The sequence below is a fragment of the Eumetopias jubatus genome, unplaced genomic scaffold, assembly GCF_037043125.1.
Source record: "Eumetopias jubatus isolate StellerSeaLion01/CBP00866 unplaced genomic scaffold, mEumJub1_p1.0 scaffold_15, whole genome shotgun sequence".
In the NCBI taxonomy this organism is placed as follows: domain Eukaryota; kingdom Metazoa; phylum Chordata; class Mammalia; order Carnivora; family Otariidae; genus Eumetopias; species Eumetopias jubatus.
Window position 1 is genome coordinate 25,129,350 of NW_028274821.1, and position 20,104 is coordinate 25,149,453.

General features: G+C 40.2%; 1 pseudogene; it reads right to left on the reverse strand.

Annotated features, from left to right (window-relative positions):
- Nucleotides 1–7,115: 7,115 nt before the first annotated feature.
- Nucleotides 7,116–7,425, reverse strand: LOC114223327 (ATP synthase F(0) complex subunit g, mitochondrial pseudogene; annotated as a pseudogene).
- Nucleotides 7,426–20,104: the final 12,679 nt, after the last annotated feature.

Consider the following 20,104-nt stretch of genomic DNA (forward strand, 5'->3'; position numbering starts at 1 on the left):
CCCAGGCACCCCGTCCCTCCCACCCCCCCACCACTCCAGCAACCCTCAGTTTGTTTCCTGAGATTAAGAATTCCTCATAACAGTGAGGTCATATGATACATGTCTTTCTCTGATTGACTTATTTCACTCAGCATAACACCCTCCAGTTCCATCCACGTCCTTGCAAATAGCAAGATCTCATTCCTTTTGATGGCTGCATAATATTCCATTGTGTATATATACCACTTCTTCTTTATCCATTCATCTGTCGATGGACATCTTGGCTCTTTCCACAGTTTGGCTATTGTGGACATTGCTGCTATAAACATTGGGGTTCACGTACCCCTTCGGATCCCTACATTTGTGTCTATGGGGTAAATACCCAGTACTGCAATTGCTGGATTGTATGGTAGCTCTATTTTCAACTGTTTGAGGAACCTCCATACTGTTTTCCAGAGGGGTTGCACCAGCTTGCATTCCCACCAACAGTGTAGGAGGGTTCCCCTTTCTCCTCATCCCTGCCAACATCTGTCATTTACTGACTTGTTAATTTTAGCCATTCTGACTGGTGTGAGGTGGTATCTCATTGAGGTTTTGATTTGGATTTTGGGTGCAATTGTAAATGGGATCGACTCCTTAATTTGTCTCTCTTCTGTCTTGTTGGTGTATATAAAGTATTATATTTTAAAGCACTTGTAAACTTTCTTTTCTGTGTGGTCCTGCCACAAACTCAGGACATAGATAAATTTATTTTATTTTGCTTTCAATTTTTAGAGATTGGTTTTTTAAATTAAATTTTATTTTATAGTAATGAAATACATTTACATAATATCAAGGTTAAATTAATAAAACGATGTATTTAAAAAGTCTTAGTTTCTAAACTTGTTTCCTCCATCACCCTGTTCTCTCCCTCCCCATGTAGATAACCATTTTTAAAAATTTATCCTTCCATTAAAAAATAAATATGTGTTTATATATACATAGCTTTGAAATAACATATGTGTGTATGTGTGCATATACAGGTAAGATTTCTAGGTTCATCAATTAGATAAGTGATGCATATATACACATACATTGATCTTGAAAAGTGTCAATATAGTCATGTTACTTACTCCTTGGTCTAGAACTATTCAATAAATATTCATTATTCTTAGGGTTAAAAAAATCTTCAAATGATCTTCATGGCCTGGCATCTGTTTACTTGACCACTTCATTTTATTTTATTTTAAGATTTTATGTATTTATTTGACATAGAGAGACACAGCAAGAGAGGGAACACAAGCAGGGGGAGTAGGAGAGGGAGAAGCAGGCTTCCTGCTGAGCAGGGATCCCGATGTGGGGCTCGATCATGACCTGAGCCGAAGGCAGATGCTTAACGACTGAGCCACCCAGGCGCCCCACTGACCACTTTATTTTATTTTATTTATTTATTCATGAGAGTCAGAGAGAGAGAGAGAGAGAGAGAGGCAGAGGCAGAGGGAGAAGCAGGCTCCCCGCCTAGCAGGGAACCCAATGTGGGACTCAATCCCAGTGGGATCATGACCTGAGCCAAAGGCAGATGCTCAACCATCTGAGCCACCCAGGCGCCCCTGACCACTTTATTTTAAACCAAGCAACTCTCTCTATCCTGTGCACTGTAGCCACATGAGGCTTCTTTCAGTTCCTTGGACATTCTCTGTTCCTTTCTGCATTAGGATGCTTTCACATGCTGTTCCCTCTGTTTGGAAGGCTTTCTCCACTCCCATCCAATTTAGATAATTTCTACTTATTCTCCAAATTTAAATTTTAAAGGTCACTTCTTCAGAGAAACTTTATCTACCTCCTCAGATTAGGTTAGGTCCTCACTGTTATAAATTTTCTTAATATTTCATACTTTCCCACAGTATCATAATTGTAATTTAAAAATGTTAATAGAAAATTTCAAACTTAGAAAAAAGTTGAAAGAATAGTATAATAAATCCCTGCATTTATATCACCCAATTTTAACAGTTAACTCAATTTCAGCCATTATTTTGAAGGAAATCTTAGACATCATATAATTTAATTGCTAATATTTTGGCATTATAATTATCATTTGATAACTAATTGTGAACTCTATTGTTCACTGACTATCTCTATTGCAGAATGTAAATTCCATGAGTTCAGGGATTTGATTGTCTTCTTCTAGCTCAGTGCTGTGAATGAATGGAATGTTACAGATTACTGGAGAAAACAGGAATATGTATTTAGCATATTGAGAGTTCAGCACAGCATTTATTGTATTCTTCCACAGAATCTTTGATGGTGTAGAATTAAGAACAATTAAGTGACTCCATTTCTTGTTGACTGATTGTAGCCAAATGGATTAATGAGATTGTGGTTTTTAGTGGTGCATTCTCCGCATGGTCTGCTCTTATTCCATATATGTGTATATATATATATATATGTATCTCATATATATGTTCCATATATATGTTCAGTCAATCAATGACTTGGATAAGTAGAGAGAGGATTTTCTCAACTATGGGAGGCATTTTCCAATACTGGAAAACAGAGTCAGAACCCAGAAATGATTCTGACAGCCTGAGGTGACAGACAAAAACCAGTAAGAGAAATTTAGAGTAGTAACTTAACAGTCTTATACTTAAGGCCAAAAGACACAGCTGCAGGACCTTATGATGGGGGAACATGTGGCTTAGCAGCAGCATGTGTCAAAAATACCTGGTGTCCAAAATGTAGCGAGAAGATAGTTCAAACTAGATTTTCAGCCTCATAAGTGTAGTGCGACCATTCTAGCCTTCCCACTTCCATTGGGTGCTGTCCTGACACTGCCTGGGACCTTGTAAAGCAGCTAAGTCCCCATCAGGCTCAGCAAATCAATGCTCTTGTCGCTCTTGCTTTAGTTCTTTAAAACTCCTGTAGGATAAGCAAATGGTGAGTTGGAGGCCCATAAAAATTAGATCCCATTTGTTGAGTCTAGTGCTAAATGCTTTATAGACATTCTGCATGATTATGAAAATGAAGGGATTTAAAAATTTTATTTATTTTATTATTTTTTATTTAAAAATATCTGTTATATTTTCTCTAAAATTCATATTCATTAAATAATGAACAGATTAACTGCATTTATAAGATACATGTAAGGTTTAAGGAATGATGGTGAAACAGATATCAGTGTCTCCACTCACAGCTTAAGAACCAGAACATTCTAGGGAATTCTAGGGAATTCTCCTTCCCAATTCCACTTCCCTTCTTCAGAAGAGGCCATTATCCTGAATTTTGTGCTTAACATTTTCTTTCTTTTCTCTTTAATTTTACCACTCTGTATGTATTCTTAAATAATATGTTGTTTAGTATTGCATGTTTTATAACTGTAAAAATGGAATCATAGGATATGTACCTTTCTGTTTCTTGCATTCCACCCCTCAACTTTATATGTTCCATGTTGATGCCTGTGGTTAGTTTATTCATCATGCTGTGTAATATTTCATTTTAGGAAAAGACCACATTTTATGCATCATGTATTCATGGACTTTCAGATTGTTTCCAGCATTTTGCTTTTACAAATGTTGCTATGAACATCCTTGTACATGTCTTGGTGCACATGTGAAATCATTTTTGAAGGACATCTGCTTATGTGTCAAAGATTATTAGGTTGGGCTGTGTCAGTTATACTCAAATAAAAAAATTTTAAAAAGATTAGGTTGGGCTGTACCTCCTCTCTATCACCCCCCTGCACCCTGGCAGCCATGACTTCTGACGCATTCAAGAGGTAAAGCTTAAGGGGCACCTGGGTGGCCCAGTCATTAAATGTCTGCCTTTGGCTCAGGTCATGATCCCAGAGTCCTGGGATCGAGCCCCGCGTCGGGCTCCCTGCTCGGTGGGAAGCCTGCTTCTCCCTCTCCCACTCCCCCTGCTTGTGTTCCATCTCTTGCTGTGTCTCTCTCTGTCAAATAAATAAAATGTTTAAAAAAAAAAAAGAGGTAAGGCTTAGGAAAGGTCTAAACTGACCATTGTTCCTTGGTCTTTGAAGCTGTTTTAAGGCTAATTCTGTCTGAACCTGGTAGTGATCAGACTTTTTTGGGCACAACAGTGTTTTTTTTTTTTTTTTTTTTTTTTTTTTGGTGGCGATCCCCCACATTGCTGGGAATTTCCACTTATAGATGCATTGATAGGGGTAAGCACACTTTCTCTGGCTGGTCATTTATGAGTTTCTCAATAACTCCTGGACAAGTCTCCATACATCTTTAGCATCTGTCTAATGAGTTCATTACACTATGCCATGTGACCCTCATTGGCGGGATCCAAGACTGCTCCACATCTGCTTGTATTCCCACTACATTTACCCTGCCACCCTTTACCCCCGTAATGGGGGAATGTCAGATGCTTGACAGAAAATGGAAGGTGGGGCATTTTCAAAAAATTTTTTTTTAAAGATTTTATTTATTTATTTGAGAGAGAGAGAGAGAGAGAGCAGGGGGAGAGGCAAAGGGAGAGGGAGAGAGAGAATCTCAAGCAGACTCCGTACTGAGCATGGAGCCCTCCGCCCCTCAAAAGTTTTAAGACCACTTGAATTCACTCCAGTTATTATTTAAATAATTATTAATAAAACAAAATATAATTATTATTTAAATAATTAATTATTACTTTAATAAATAATAACTTAAAATAATTATCTCATACATTGTTGTTGGGGGCAGCACCTATTAAAAATGAAAATACATATGCCCTAACAATTTCACTTACAGTATTTTGTTCTACAGATATATCTGCACACGTTTGCAGACACACACACAAACGAAACTAGTCATTGTCACATTGGTTATAAAGCAAAAATATTGGAAACAACTTAATGTCTACCAACAGGGAATGTATCCATGAAGGGTTATATTATGCAGTCCCTAAAAATGAATAAGGTATATTTTGTAAGAAATAACTTCCAAAATATGTTGTTAAGCCAACAAAAGTAATTTGGAGAATAATGTATATAGCATGCTACCATTTCAGTGTGCTGGAATTTTTGAGGGGCACTGATGTATATACATAAAAATCATTACAAATGCATAGGGTATTTCTGGGTAGATATATAGCAAACTGATAACACTGGTTGCTTCTGAGAAAGGGAATTGCAGGTACAGCTTTTGCTGTATATAATATACTATTTTGTATTTTTGGATTATTCTTAATAATACTTTAGATAATTATAATAATAGTAAAGATAGTAATACTTTAGAATTAATTACTTTAGAAAAGTATGCATTAATTTTGAGAACTCCTTTTTTAAACAAAATAAAATAAGTCCTAATAAATATTACACCTCCCATGATTAATATTTGGTTTCTGCAGCGTAAGACATTTGCAATTTTTTTCCCACAATGATTGAGAGAATAGTAATTACAATATAATAAATGGATATGGATGAAAAGGAAAGATGCCTATATTTTGAGTATACTGAGTTTGGGATGTCAGTAGGACAGTAGATGGAAATGTCCACTAGGCAGTTGGAAATGTGGACTGGAGCAAGTCAGGACTGAAGATGGATAGAAAAGATTAATAAAATTCTCAAAAGAGAAAGGGTAGAGAGAAGAGAAGTGGGCAGTGCACACAACCAAAGGGAGTACTTACATTCGTGGTCAGAAAGAGAAAGAGAACCAGAGAATGAGAGGTCAATGTGAGAGTGAACAGCATTATAAAACATCAGGGGAGCAGATCATCTGAAGCAACAGGAGTTGTTGATAGTGGCTTGCTGCAGAGAGTCTGAGGAAGATGGAAAGTGAGAACAGGCTGTTGGATAGGATCCTTCAGTGGTTATCAAGAAGATTTCTTTTGCATGATTAGATGGTGAGGAAATGGAGGCATTGAGAAAGGAACTTGATAGTGAAGGGAAGGAAGGAGGAGCAGGAATGTAGTTCAAGGAATAGCCTGATGAGTGGATGTAGGCTGTGTGTGTATGTATTTTAAGGTGAGAAGTGCCTCAAAACATTTATTACATTGGCAGGAAGTAGTCGCATAAGAAAGAATGAGTATGTAATGAAATCTGGCTCAGATTGGGGGAATTATTGATGGAGTAAGGCCTCAGAGAATGGATGAGAATGAGGGCCACAAAGGGAGTCTTTCACCTTGAAACAGAGAAGGGTCACCTCTTTTATTTATTTTTTAATTTTTTGATACCAAACACTTTTATTTATTTCAGGACATAAGATGCTATACTAAGTTATAACCCTGTTTAAATATCTGTAGGATATTTTATTTTGCAAAGATAGGTTCTAAAAATCATAAAACTGGACAGATTAATGATATAACACATATCAAAGAGACTTAAATGTAGGTCGTGGCTCTCATTCACTCAGTCCTACTGTTAAAGTTGTTACAAAGATACATATTTAGAACACCACCCTGCTATTCTTTCTTGGGGAGGCTATATTCAAGTTGACAAGAAGTACCGCAATATTTATAGACACAGCTGTTAACAAAGGGATATTTCCCTGATTTTAGCAAAGAGAAATAGTCAAATTTTATTTCTTATGACCACTGACATGATTTAACTGTATCACTTTGGCACATGGTCTTACTATTTCTCCCATTATGGCAAATTCCAGTTTCCTCAAAGTCTTTTGCCTCAACTTTTCTGGAAATAAAGCTTCAATATCATATATTTCAAACCTTCAAACTAAAATGTTATCTTTATATATACATGTACCAGGTTGATATATTTACATATATCCTTTCCAATTTCAAGCTAAACAAAGACATGCATTAGAGCTATATTAATGTATCCAAGCAAAGGATAACTCAACTTAGTATCAGAAGAAATTGTGACCTTCCATTGTAGTGTTTGATAGAGAAAACATTGATTTTGACACATTATTTTACTCAGATAGCAGTCTAGTCACACATGGTCTAAGAACACTCAAATAATAAATCAAATATAATCAGTTGTTAATGATTGGGCTTCAAACATTTTTTTTAAAGATTTTATTTATTTATTTGAGAGAGAGAGAATGAGAGATAGCACGAGAGGGAAGAGGGTCAGAGGGAGAAGCAGACTCCCTGCTGAGCAGGGAGCCCGATGCGGGACTCGATCCCGGGACTCCAGGATCATGACCTGAGCCGAAGGCAGTCACTTAACCAACTGAGCCACCCAGGCGCCCTGGGCTTCAAACATTATAGCCGACGATGCCATGCATGCCTATGATCTTGCCGACACAGAACCACATCCACACATCAGAGGCCACCAAACCATTCAGCACAGCTTCCTTAACTGTGAGCTGTTTGAAGCTGCCAATTTGAGCACCAGTGATGATTTTTTTTACAGCTCTGAATATCCCTAGGGAATCTCAGCAGGAATCGGAGGAACCAGCTCCACCCTAAGATAGTGCCAAAATATGGCCAGTCTAGGCTTCAAGTCACAGCAGCTTTTCCCAGGGGTGGAGGCTTCTCCAGGAGGTTATGGATAGATTGGATCATGGTTCTAGCCTGGAAAATTTATCACCTGGCACAGGAGGGTCACTTCTCTCTGTGTGACTCTAGCGATGGAAGGGAGGATGGGAAGAGACAAAGGAGTGATGTTAATGAGGAGTCATCTCTACATTATGAATAAAAGAACGAACGTGATCATCTGCAGGGAATAAGATGATGGGATGGAAGGAGTTTTACATTTATAGAACCATCTTGTAAATTTTATAATTAGAAAAGATGCAGGAGGGTTTTTCTTAATTTAGCAAAGCAGGTGGTATGCAGCAGCATGATGTAATGGAAAGAACATTAACTTTGCAGCCAGAAAGACCTGTGTTTGAGTCCTGGCTTTATTTCTTTTCAACAAGTCACCAAGCTTACCTTTCTCAGTTTCTTCATAGTAAAATGGGGACAAGAGTACTTACTTTGTCAAGTAGTTATGCACATTCCATGATAGGACACGTAAGTTAGTTTCCGTTCCAACATCCATTTATTCATCTTTTACTGTGTGCCAATATTCCATTATATCTTTATCCTCAAGGAGTTTGATGTCTAGGAAGGAATTCTCTTCTCCTTTATTCTCATTTGGGACCAAAAAAACCCCCAAACACCCAACTTTTGCAGAATTGTGAGAGGACTTGCTGACTACTTTCCTATCTGTATGCTTTTAGATACTAGATCAGATCCCATGTGCAAGTGTTATTCCGGTCTGCCTGGATTTAGCCACTCAGGCTGGGCAAGCCACTTCTCCAAGGCAGTGTGCCAGGAATGTGACCCCTTGACCTCTGGCCAATGGGCTTGGCAGAGGGAAGTCTTTGCAGCTGCCAGTCATGAGGCATGAGGGGACTTGGACTCCTGACTCCAATAGTGATTCAGCCTGTCTCATCGTCATCTCTGTAATAAACTTGATGTGTGTTTTTTTCAGTCTTCTTTTTGTTATTGTTGTTATTAGCAGCTAAACATAGGGTTGTTTAACTTTCAAACAGTCTCCCAGAGGGCATTGGTCCCAGACCCAGGACCTGAGAGCCACTGACCACAGTAACGAACAGTAACGACACTCATCCATTTATTATCTCCATTACTTTTAGGGAGAATAAGTAAAGACATGTGTCCTTGATTAGGGAGATTGGAATTAATTGTGATGATTGGACTTGGAGTGTGAGTCTAGAGAAATGTTATATTAAATTCTAACAGAAATGCTTTGGCAAAAGGATTATAAATTACAGCTTTAGTATGTGTACTCTAGTTGCTTAAGTGATTGTAACATCATTTAAGCATTTAAAGGCAGTGAAATTGTTCCAGTGTTATCTGTAATTTGTGATGAAGGTCAGCATGTCCAGATCAGGTTTGGGTTAATTGGAGCTCATCACCAAGGAAAGGACAAAACATTCTGACCAATACCTGGATTGTATAATAGACCTCATTCCCTTCTTCAGTCTTTTTCAATGCAGCAGAACATTTAGAAGGATCAGTAGGGATTAGGTCAGCTCCATTTCTAGGATCCTGTAAATATGAATCTTTCAAAGTTGGTGATTGACAGTTCATAGATGTATCTATTTCATACATGTGACTGCTCTGTTCTCCAGGCAGGCCAGTCTGTTTTCTGCAGGGCTGATTTTTGTCCTTGTTGTCAGCCTTGCACAAGAATTATCACAGTGTCACAGGCATCAGTAGACTGTTACAGCTGACCTCTGTTAGGCCTTTGAGAAAAGATGGAAAACAAAAACAAAAACAAAGCAAAAATTGACAAGTGCCAATGTACCTTCAGTGATTAACAACAATTTTCTGTAGACACTCTGTGATTCTGTTAAAATAGAAGCAGACCAGAGAGAGATTAGCTTGCTTTGAGTGAGATAATGCATGGAAGAAAGGCACTCACTCAGCACAGGGCCAGTGCTCAATAAATGCAAGCTCTTATTACCATTATTACCATTCTCTTTATTATTTGGAATGAATGTCGCCTAATCCCCTGCCTTCTCCCACTTTGGTCCTCTCGAACACCTGCCCTTTTCCTCTGAGCCTCAGTGACATGAAGGTAAAAAACATTCATTCTCTTTCTAAGGACATGCTGCCCTGATGTTGAAGGTGACAGGACACAGTCAGTGGCCCTGGAAGCCCTCCTCCAGATTCCAGGTAGTTTTGCTGGGTCAGCACACCCTGCAAACTGGCAGATAGCTGGAAGTTTGAGGTCATGTTCTGCATTGGCCTACACTGGGGAATTGTCATGTACAGGCAACGGTCTTCCCTGGCAGTGCAGTGAAGAGCAGCCCTAGACCCCACTTTGCAGCATTCCTTTAAACGATGCACTCATCAACCAGCACTCAGATGCCTCACTAACAAGGGAGCCAGTTTTTGGATAGTCAAAGGCATTCTGTCCAAGCATCATTATTCAGGGTAAACTAGAATTGCTATGTATCTGGTTCTGTTCAACTCATTTTAGAGATAGAAGAGGAGAATTTGGGACTTCTATAGCTTCTAAATCAACTCTTATTTCAATGCAGATGGCTCCTTGTTCTAAAGAATATCCTTTATATTCTATGCTTCTGACTTGACAGTTCTTTCTTTTTTTGAAAAAAGATTTTATTTATCTATTTGAGAGAGCAAGAGAGACGGAGAGTGAGAGAGAGCGCACAAGCGGGGGGTGCAGGTGCAGAAGGAGAGGGAGAAGCAGGCTCCCACTGAGCAGGGAGCAGGGGACCCTGAGATCATGACCTGAGCAGAAGGCAGATGCTTAACCAACTGAGCCACCCAGGCGCCCCGACATTTCCAGGAATGACTGTTTCTGGTTTTCCACCCTTTGTAAGGAGAGACGAATAAAAGAAGATGGCTGGGCATGGTTGTTGAAGCAGCCAGGCCACAGTGCTGAGTGCATGTTAGCGGTTCCTGTTGCTCTTCTAGTTCCTTAGGGTAGAGAGTGGAAGTTATTTCTCCCTCCCCCCCCCTTCTTCAGCAAACACGCAGTGACCAGGTTTGGTGATTCCTCCCGCTCAGTGTTTTCCATTCCTACCCCTTCTTTGCCCTTTATACTATTCCTGATGTTCCTGGTTTTTATTATCTCATGCATGCGAGAGTGTGGCCGTTTTGTTCTGTCCCCTTGTTCTTCCGTTTCTCTGTGCTCTGCTCCGTCCTGCCCTCTAGTAGATGAATCTTTATCAGACACCTCTGTCATGCCACTTTCTTGTCCCAGATCCCTCCATCCCTCCCTATTGTCTAAGGTAGTGATTCTTTTTTTTTTTTTTAGACTGGATGACTAAATTTTATTAAAATGTTGTTACCTCTAAATTAGTTTCAATCAATTATTTAATTGACGTGAGACAATTGTTTAAAATAATTACAAAATGTCACCCCAATCCAGAATCAAACTGGAGTTTTTGAGATACTCAATAACTTTACTCTAAAATCAATAGGGAAGAAATTTCTGGAAACGTCTGAATTTCGAAAAAGAGGAGAGTTATCCATTTAGATATTAAGGCAGACTACAAAGTCATAGCAAGAAAAACATATGTAATACTGGTGTAAAAATAAATAGATCAATTGAATGGAACAGAGAATTCAGGGACAGACCTTGTCTATATGGGAATTTAATATATGATCAAAGTGGCCCCAGAAATCAATGGGAAAAGGAGAGATGGTACTGGGAAAATAAGCTCACTAAATGGAGAAAAAGAAAACTGGGACCCTACTTAGTACCATGTTCAAAAGGGGACTGCAGGTACATAAAGTAACTAAATGTGAAAGATAAAGCTATAAAATTAAACTACGATAATCCGGGAGATTTGTGTCCACAGAGAATGGGACTTTTTAAGTAAATCGCCAAAGCAAAAACAAAAGCAGAGTTTGGGGCGGGGGAGGGGAGAGAGAGAGAGAGAGAGAGAAAGAGAAATTTGATAATATAAAAATTAAGGATTTCTGTCCAGTGAATAAAATGTGGACCAAGTAAACAGTCAGATGACAAACTGGGAGAAAGTATTTGCACTGTCAAACTACAAGAAACTCTTGCAAATAAATAAGAAAATAATATTCGAGTAGAAAAAAGTGCAAAGGGGAAAAAAGTAGCAATTCACAGAAGAAAGCAAATGACTATATCAGGTCTATGAACATGTGCTCTAAATCATTAGTAATTAGTAAATGCAAATTAAAACAAAGAATATCATTTTGCACCTATCAGTTTGGCAAACATCAAAAGAGTGGTTAACACAGCCTATGGGAAAATAGGAACCATTATACATTGCTGGGGGGGGGGGTCGGGCATAGACTGTTGCAGCTATTCTAGGGAGAAATATGGCAGCTCTTAACCAGATTAGAAATCTGTATACATTATAACCAGAAGTTCCACTTTTGGTTATATGTCCCAGAGAGTTCTCATAGAGGTCTGTAAGATGGTTGTGTTCAGACATGCTCATCACAGCGTTATTTGTGGGAGTGGGGAGTTGGGCATCATCCAGATGCTCACCACTGGAGAATGGTTAATCAAACGTCAAGGGCACAACTTATGGAATCCTGTGCAGTAATTAGAAGCATTTGACCAGTTGTACACAGTCACTAAGTGAGGAAACTTAAAATAGATAATTTAAAAACATAGCGCTGAGTGAGGAAAAAAACTGAGGGCACGTAAATGAGAATGAGGAATGAGACAGAAAGAATAAATACATAAAATACAACAAGAGCAGGACCTTGCATGGACCAACGATGACAACATGTCACAAAGAGGAGAATTAACTCAATCCTCTGCCAACCCACGTCCTTCCCTGAACGCCCACTGCCATCTTCTCTCACCTCACTGACACTGTGGTGATGCCGAGCTTTTGCTGGAGAAAGTCTCATCAAATGGTCCTTGCTTTTGCCTGTACTGTAAAAGGTTAGGATTGCCTTCACTTCCCACCTCTTTTGGGTGGAACTGTCAGGCTGATCCGATTGAATTTATAACCAGATATTTCTTTCTTTTCTGGTCTGTTGCTGACATATGGTAGTGATTCTTATACCTCAGTGTACAACAGAATCATCTGGGAGAATTGTTAAAAATTAGATGTCTCTTAAAAGCAGGTGCTGGGGTTACAAAATAATATGTTCTCAAGGCCCACAGTGTAATGGGAAAGACAGGTAAAATAATGATAATCAAGGTTATTGCTGTTTATTTTCTATGCCAATTACTTGGCACATTAAATGTATTGCCTTACAAAAGAACCATTATTAGTTATATTTTCATGTATATATGAGACTTATCTCTTTCAGGTGCTCAGAAATTCCTTGAAGGCAGAGATTATATAATATCACTCTGCTGCTCTCATGAATTCTAAAACATTCAACAAAAAACTTTTTGAGTGAATCAGTGGCATACATATAAAATATTCACTGGGAGCTTAAAAACTATGGGACAGATCCATCAAAAACATTGGAAAACCTTAGAGACACAAGACCAGGTAAAGAAATCCTCTATCAGATTAGATATATATTTTGGGAAGCAACAGAATCAACTATCCTGGTGTGCCCAGGAATGAGGGGTGTCCTACGATGTAGGACTTTCAAAGCTAAAGCCAGGACAGTTACAGGCTCACTGAGATGCATTGGTCACCGTAGGATGTAGTAGAAAGATTTGGAATTAAGGGACCTGGGTTATATTCTAGGTTAAGTTCCTGATCACGGACAAATCTCTTAATGGTGATAGCTCCTTTAGCCATGAGAACATGAGTGTGTCCCTGGAAGCCAAAGCAGCATCTAGCCTGCAGATTCAGAATGAGCATCTCATCTCAACCTACTGGGCTTGTCTTGTTCACTAGTTGGGCCAAGTCAGCGTAAGCATACGCTTACAGTAAATATTTGATATAACTTCGTTGGAATGTTCCATTATCACAGATTCTCATGGTCTTCTAATAATACTTTATTAGACCAAAAATATAAAGAATATATTTAACAACTTTTTAAAAAATTAAGTTTGTTTTATTAAATTCTTATCAAAGAAACTCCTTGAGTTTTTTATTCTGAAAAACGAAATCCTTACTTTTTTATGTCCTTACTTTTTATTTTTATTTTTTATTTAAATGCAATTAATTAACATATAATGTATTATTAGTTTCAGAGGTAGAGCTCAGTAATTCATCAGTCTTATAGAATACCCAGTGTTCATTACAACACGTGCCCACCTCAATGTCCACCACCCAGTAACCCCATGCAACCCTCAGTTTGTTTCCTATGATGAAGAGTCTCTTATGCACTCCTAGACAAACCTTATGTTTTGTCTCCTTTTCTGATTTCATCTTGTTTTATTTTTCCCTCCCTTCCCCTGTGATCCTTTGTTTTGTTTCTTAAATTCTACGTATGAGTGAGATCATATGATAATTGTCTTTCTCTGCTTGACTTATTTTGCTTAGCACAATACCCTCTAGTTACATCCATGTCATTGCAGATGGCAAGTTTTCATTTTTTTTTGATGGCTGAGTAGTATTCCATTGTGTATATATACCACATCTTGAGCTAGCTGAAGGCAAACAGCAAAATTTATTTTTCTTGTATCAAAGTTAAAACAGAGCTCTCAGTGTTGTGGGGCAGGTAAAGTTCAGGGTCTAGTCAGGAACTGTCTACCTTTTCCCATTGTAAATGAGATAGTAACTACTCTGTACCTTCACCTATGAGGACTAAAATCAAGAGTGCAGATAAAGTTCTCAGCAAAGGTCTTGGCTTGAAACCCCAAACATCAAAGCAAATTGATAATACTGGTAATTTGTGTACTTATGTCTGGTAACCAGAAATCTCTGTGTTAGATTAACAAAGTGAAACTTGTCCTCAGATGCTGTTTCACCTGTGAGTGGGGCAGAATTTGTGGATCTTTTGTCGTGGCTTAAGTATCTCCAGGTTGAATTATTGGGAAGATTTTTAGTTGAAATAAAATATCCTAGGAGAGCTGGGTGCTGGACCTAGAGGAATGGAGGAGAGGAACGGGGAGGAGAAGCAAGCAGCCAGGCCTGACACCTCCCTGCTTGGGGCACCTTCCCCAAGGGCCCCTCCCACACTCTCTGCCATTTGTCCCAGTGACTTTGACTAGTGGGGCAAATATAAGTGACTAGTGATATAACAAAAGTTCCTTGCCCTCCTTATAAGCCAGAACATGGGAATTAAAACAATGGTTAGATAATTGACTGTGGGTCTTAAGTAGGGGAGGTATATGGTTAGAAAACTTTATAAATGAATGCTTCCTGACTGGAGTCATTATTTATTTATTTGTTTTTTAAAAAAGATTTCATTTATTTATTTGAGAGAGAGACAGAATGCATGCACGAGCATGAGGGAGGGGGGTGGGAGGGGAGAGGTTGGAGGGGCAGAGGGAGAGAGAGAAGCAGACTCCCTGCTGAGCAGGGAAACTGACAGGGGCTCGATCCCAGGACCCTGGGATCATGACCTGAGCTGAAGGCAGATGCTTAACCAACTGAGCCACCCAGGCACCCCTGGAGTCATTATTTTAATGCAGCATATAATTTTCTGGATTAGTCTCAGAATGAGATTTCAGATTAAAGAAAAACACTAAAATAACTTTATAGCAACAGAAAGCCATGTGTTTCAGTACCAAAAAGGAACACAGTATATAATGTTTAAAACTCATACTATACAGCACCAGCTATATCTTCCACAGATGCTATTTAGGATTATGATTATTGCCACCCAGTAAGCATCTTTCCCACGCAGTGTCTCACTCTGCCTGGCAGAGAATTCCCCAGCATGGGAGAGTAACCAGTGGTGGAAACTCTGGGGAAGGGGGGGATTGTAGTCAGGCTCACAACGCACATCCACTTCAAATGACTCCAGTTGCCCCTTGAACAAGTCTCTTCTCCAAAATCCCTTTCTCCTCCAGGCTCTCTCTCTCTCCCCTTCTGTTCTGCAAACAGCTTTGCTGTCTCCTGGCTTAGGGATTTTCCTGTGTGCCCTCTTTAAATTCCTTTTTGTGAAGACCACAAAAATTCACCACAGGTCATTAAAGTGTAGTAGAGGAGATATAACCAAACATGAATTGGAATATAAGAGGTTGGTCACTGATATACCAGGCATATGAACAACAGAGGTTCAGAGGAGGGGAGCTCTCCTGGGGGAGTGATGTTGGTATTGGCCTTAAAGGGTGGATTGGATTTTGACTGAGAGCAATGGAAAAGGGTATTCTTGTTAGACGAACAGCTTGAACAAAGGCACAAATGTGGCCCTGCTCAGGGTCCAGTCTTCCCAGGTAAGGAAAGTAGTAGGCTAGGAAGTGGGGGGCTGATCCAGATTCCAGAGGATCTTGAATACCAAACTAAGGGATTTAGGCTTTATTCCGTATGTCAAATTTTGGAGCAGCTCATCCAAGCGGTACTGGGGCTATTAGTCTTAGAGTGGTTGTCATGAATGGATGGAGAAGGGCAGGGACAGAATGCAGGAAGTCGATGAAGAGGGTCTTCCCATAGTCTTCAGCCACGTGAAGACTATGTCCTCACATGGCCTTTCCTCGGTGCAGGGGAGCGGGCAAAGTCTTCTGTGCTTTCTCTTATATGGACTCTCATCCGATCAGATCAGGGACCCATACTTTTGACTTCATTTAACCTTAATTACTTCCTTAGAAGCTCATCTCCCAACATAGCCACATTGTGTGTGAGACCTTTAACATGCGAATCTTCAGGGCTTACAAATAGTCAGTCCATAATAGTCTCCTATGATAACAATAACTACCACCCATGAAGTGCCTGCTACATTCTAGGACGTGCAGTCTCTCCATATATTATTTCATTTAATCCTCATTAAACTATATGAGGTAGATATTTTGTTGTCTATATCTTACAAATGAGGACACTGAGTCTTGGGGAAGATAAATAATTTGTTCATGGCCACATGACCTTTAGGAGTGGAGGCAGGATTTGAAGGAGAGCTGCCTGACCTGGTGCTCTTGCCTCTTTTTTTTTTTTTAATTTTTTATTGTTATGTTAATCACCATATATTACATCATTAGTTTTTGGTGCAGTGTTCCATGATTCATTGTTTGTTCATAACACCCAGTGCTCCATGCAGAACGTGCCCTCCTCAATACCCATCACCAGGCTAACCCATCCCCCTACCCCCTCCCCTCTAGAACCCTCAGTTTGTTTTTCAGAGTCCATCATCTCTCATGGTTCGTCTCCCCCTCTGACATACTCCCCTTTTCTTCCTCTCCTGTTATCTTCTTCTTTTTCTTTTTTCTTAAAATATGTTGCGTTATTTGTTTCAGAAGTACAGATCTGTGATTCAACAGTCTTGCACAATTCACAGCGCTCACCGTAGCACATACCCTCCCCAATGTCTATCACCCAGCCACCCCATCCCTCCCACCCCCAACCACTCCAGTAACACTCAGCCTGAGATTAAGAATTCCTCATATCAGTGAGGTCATGTGATACATGTCTTTCTCTGATTGACTTATTTCACTCAGCATAACACCCTCCAGTTCCATCCACGTCGTTGCAAATGGCAAGATCTCATTCCTTTTGATGGCTGCATAATATTCCATTGTGTATATATACCACATCTTCTTTATCCATTCATCTGTCGATGGGCATCTTGGCTCTTTCCACAGTTTGGCTATGGTGGACATTCCTGCTATAAACATTGGGGTTCACGTACCCCTTCGGGTCCCTACATTTGTATCTTTGTGGTAAATACCCAGTAGTGCAATTGCTGGATCGAACGGTAGCTCTAATTTCAACTGTTTGAGGAACCTCCATACTGTTTTCCAGAGTGGTTGGTGCTCTTGCCTCTTAAAAGACCCTGCTCCTCGGTGCTTGCATCTTTGACTGCTGCTCTGTCCTTCCCACCCCATTCTCTAGTCCCACTGGGCAACCCATTGTTCTCCCCACATGACAGATTTCCTAATCCCTAGCATTTGCTCATGCTGTTTTCTCAGACAGAAATGTATTTTTTTTCTTCTTTTTATTCATTGTTCAAGTTTCACCTCAAGGGGAAATGGCTCCATGAAACCTTCTTATATATCTTTTCTGTTGAATCATGTATGTGTGAAACCTTCCTATGTATTCTATTACGTTTCATCTGGACTTGCATTCTAGTTACTGTCTAAATGTCTATATTTCCCTACTCTATTGCCAGATCATAAATATTTGGAGTATTTTCAGTATTACACAGGTCTGTATTTTTCACCCTGCCCAGCACATAGTGCTTTAATAAACACTGAGTGAACGTCCAGGTGAGAAGTGATAAAGGCATGAACTAGAGGAGTGAAAATGGAAATGTAAAGGAAAGGGTGGATGTGGGGACTGAGGGAGCAGTAAGAGGCAAGGATGTCTTGAAGTTGTTTTCAGGAAGAATGGCATTGTGATGAAAGTAGCCAGGAGAGAGAGCATTAATAGGGGCAGTAGTATTCTGTATGTGTGTGTGTGATGCACCTCACAGGGACATTTATTCATGCAACAAAGGAAGCAATACATCTACAAGTGTACAGCAATGCTCCATGTTCCCATCTAATAGAGCTTGCTGAAATTTACAGCCAGCCTGATATTCCCTCTGATGTGTACTCCCATGTAAAGCTGGTTAATGATGACCATGAGCAGGTGCAAGGCTCAAAGCTTTCAAAGCTTTACTTCCTTTATCGGCACTCCTGATTTTATAAATGACAAAGCCCATCAACCTCAGTCCTACCCAAATCTCCTGGTAAACTTGGCTATAGTAGGGCTTTATAGGGACCCAAGGTTTTTTTGTTTTTGTTTTTGTTTTTTTTGAGAGAGAGAGAGAGCAAGCTTAAGCACATGAGTTGGGGTGGGGAGGGGCAGAGGGATAGAGAGAATCTTAAGCAGCCTCTATGCCCAGCACAGAGCCACTTGGGGGGCTGGATCTCATGACCCTGAGATCATGACCTGAGCTGAAATCAAGAGTTGGACACTTAACTGAATGAGCCACCCAGGCACCCTGGAACCCCAGTATTAATAAGGCTTTGAAGCATCTCAGTGCAGGACATCCTCCTCCCTCAGGCTGCCCCGACCTGGACGGCCAATGACTCAGAAAGGTCACTCAGGGCTTGCTTCTCCCCTTCTCTCCCCTCTCCTCTCGGGCAGTGGAGGCTGTTTAGCAGAAGCTCCCAGAGCTTCTAGCTTCGTTCCATACCTAGCCTTGGCCAAGGAGAATCCCAGAAAAACTGAGCCGTCACCTCTTCTACTTCTTTGGTGTAGGCAGGGAAGAAAAGGTCCTAATACATCTTGTCATAGTCACCTGTAAACAGATATCTCCATCAGTAGCAGCACCAGCAATTCCTACTGTAAGTGAGACTTACAGTCTCACTCACAGATCCCGGGGTCCTGGAATCAAGCCCTGCATCAGGCTCCCTGCTCCGCGGGGAGCCTGCTTCTCCCTCTCCCACTCCCCCTGCTTGTGTTCCCTCTCTCGCTGTGTCTCTTTCTGTCAAATAAGTAAATAAAATCTTAAAAAAAAGAATAAAGTAAATGGAAGGCTTTGTTTTCTAGATCGCATGGTGAGTTGAGTTTTAGCTTTGTGATTTTATAAGAAGGTGTGGATGTTCTTAGGTTAACATATATCAGTCCCATGTATACAACTTTGTGAGGGAGATAGCCAAGACTCAGGGTCAGTGAAGTGAGCACATATGCCTAATAACACAACGGCTTGGGTAATGGAAATAAAGGCTTCACACTGGGATATCTGAGTGTCTCAGTCGGTTAAGCCTCTGCCTTCTGCTCAGGTCATGATCCCAGGGTCCTGGGATCGGGTCCCATGTCGGGCTCCCTGCTCAGCGGGGAGCCTGCTTCTCCCTCTGCCTGCCGCTCCCCCTGCTTGTGCTCTCTCTCCCTCTCTAACAAATAAATAAATAAAATCTTTAAAAACAAATGAAGGCTTCACATTTGTTAATGCCAATACTTAAGGGTTAGCTCTGCATCTTGGAGAAAAAAGAGTAAGCTAACAGGAAATGCAAAACAGGAGTACATTTTGCAGAATTCTATAGGCAATACCCCCACTGGGTTCAACATGATTGTACTTTAAGATTTTATGCCCAAAAGGCATTGATTAGGCCTTATGAGTAGAAGAATCAATAAAAGTGGTTTGATAGAAATGGGAGGAGGAGCTATAGCAGATTGCAGCAAGCAGTGGTAGGAGAATTAGGGGATAGGTCTTTTCCAGAAATGTAGTCGATTGGACCTGTTTATTCTGGCAATGTAAAGGGAGGAGGGAGGATTGTGTATATTAATATTGTATTCCTGTGATATGAAGAGAGAAATGGGTAGCAAATTTCCACTGCATCACCATGTTCACAAGGTCAGCATCAAGGGGACTTAACATAAATGCTCAGAAATACTTTGTACAGATGAAGGCAGTAGAGCAATAGAACATGGCAGATTTTTAAAAAATAGAGTAAATGGGGTGCCTGGGTGGCTCAGTCATTAAGCATCTGCCTTCAGCTCAGGTCATGATCCCGGGGTCCTGGGATCAAGCCCTGCATCAGGCTCCCTGCTCCGCAGGGAGCCTGCTTCTCCCTCTCCCACTCCCCCTGCTTGTGTTCCCTCTCTCGCTGTGTCTCTTTCTGTCAAATAAATAAATAAAATCTTAAAAAAAAGAATAAAGTAAATGGAAGGCTTTGTTTTCTAGATCGCATGGTGAGTTGAGTTTTAGCTTTGTGATTTTATAACAAGGTGTGGATGTTCGTAGGTTAACACATATCAGTCCCATGTTCAGAAGAAGAGAG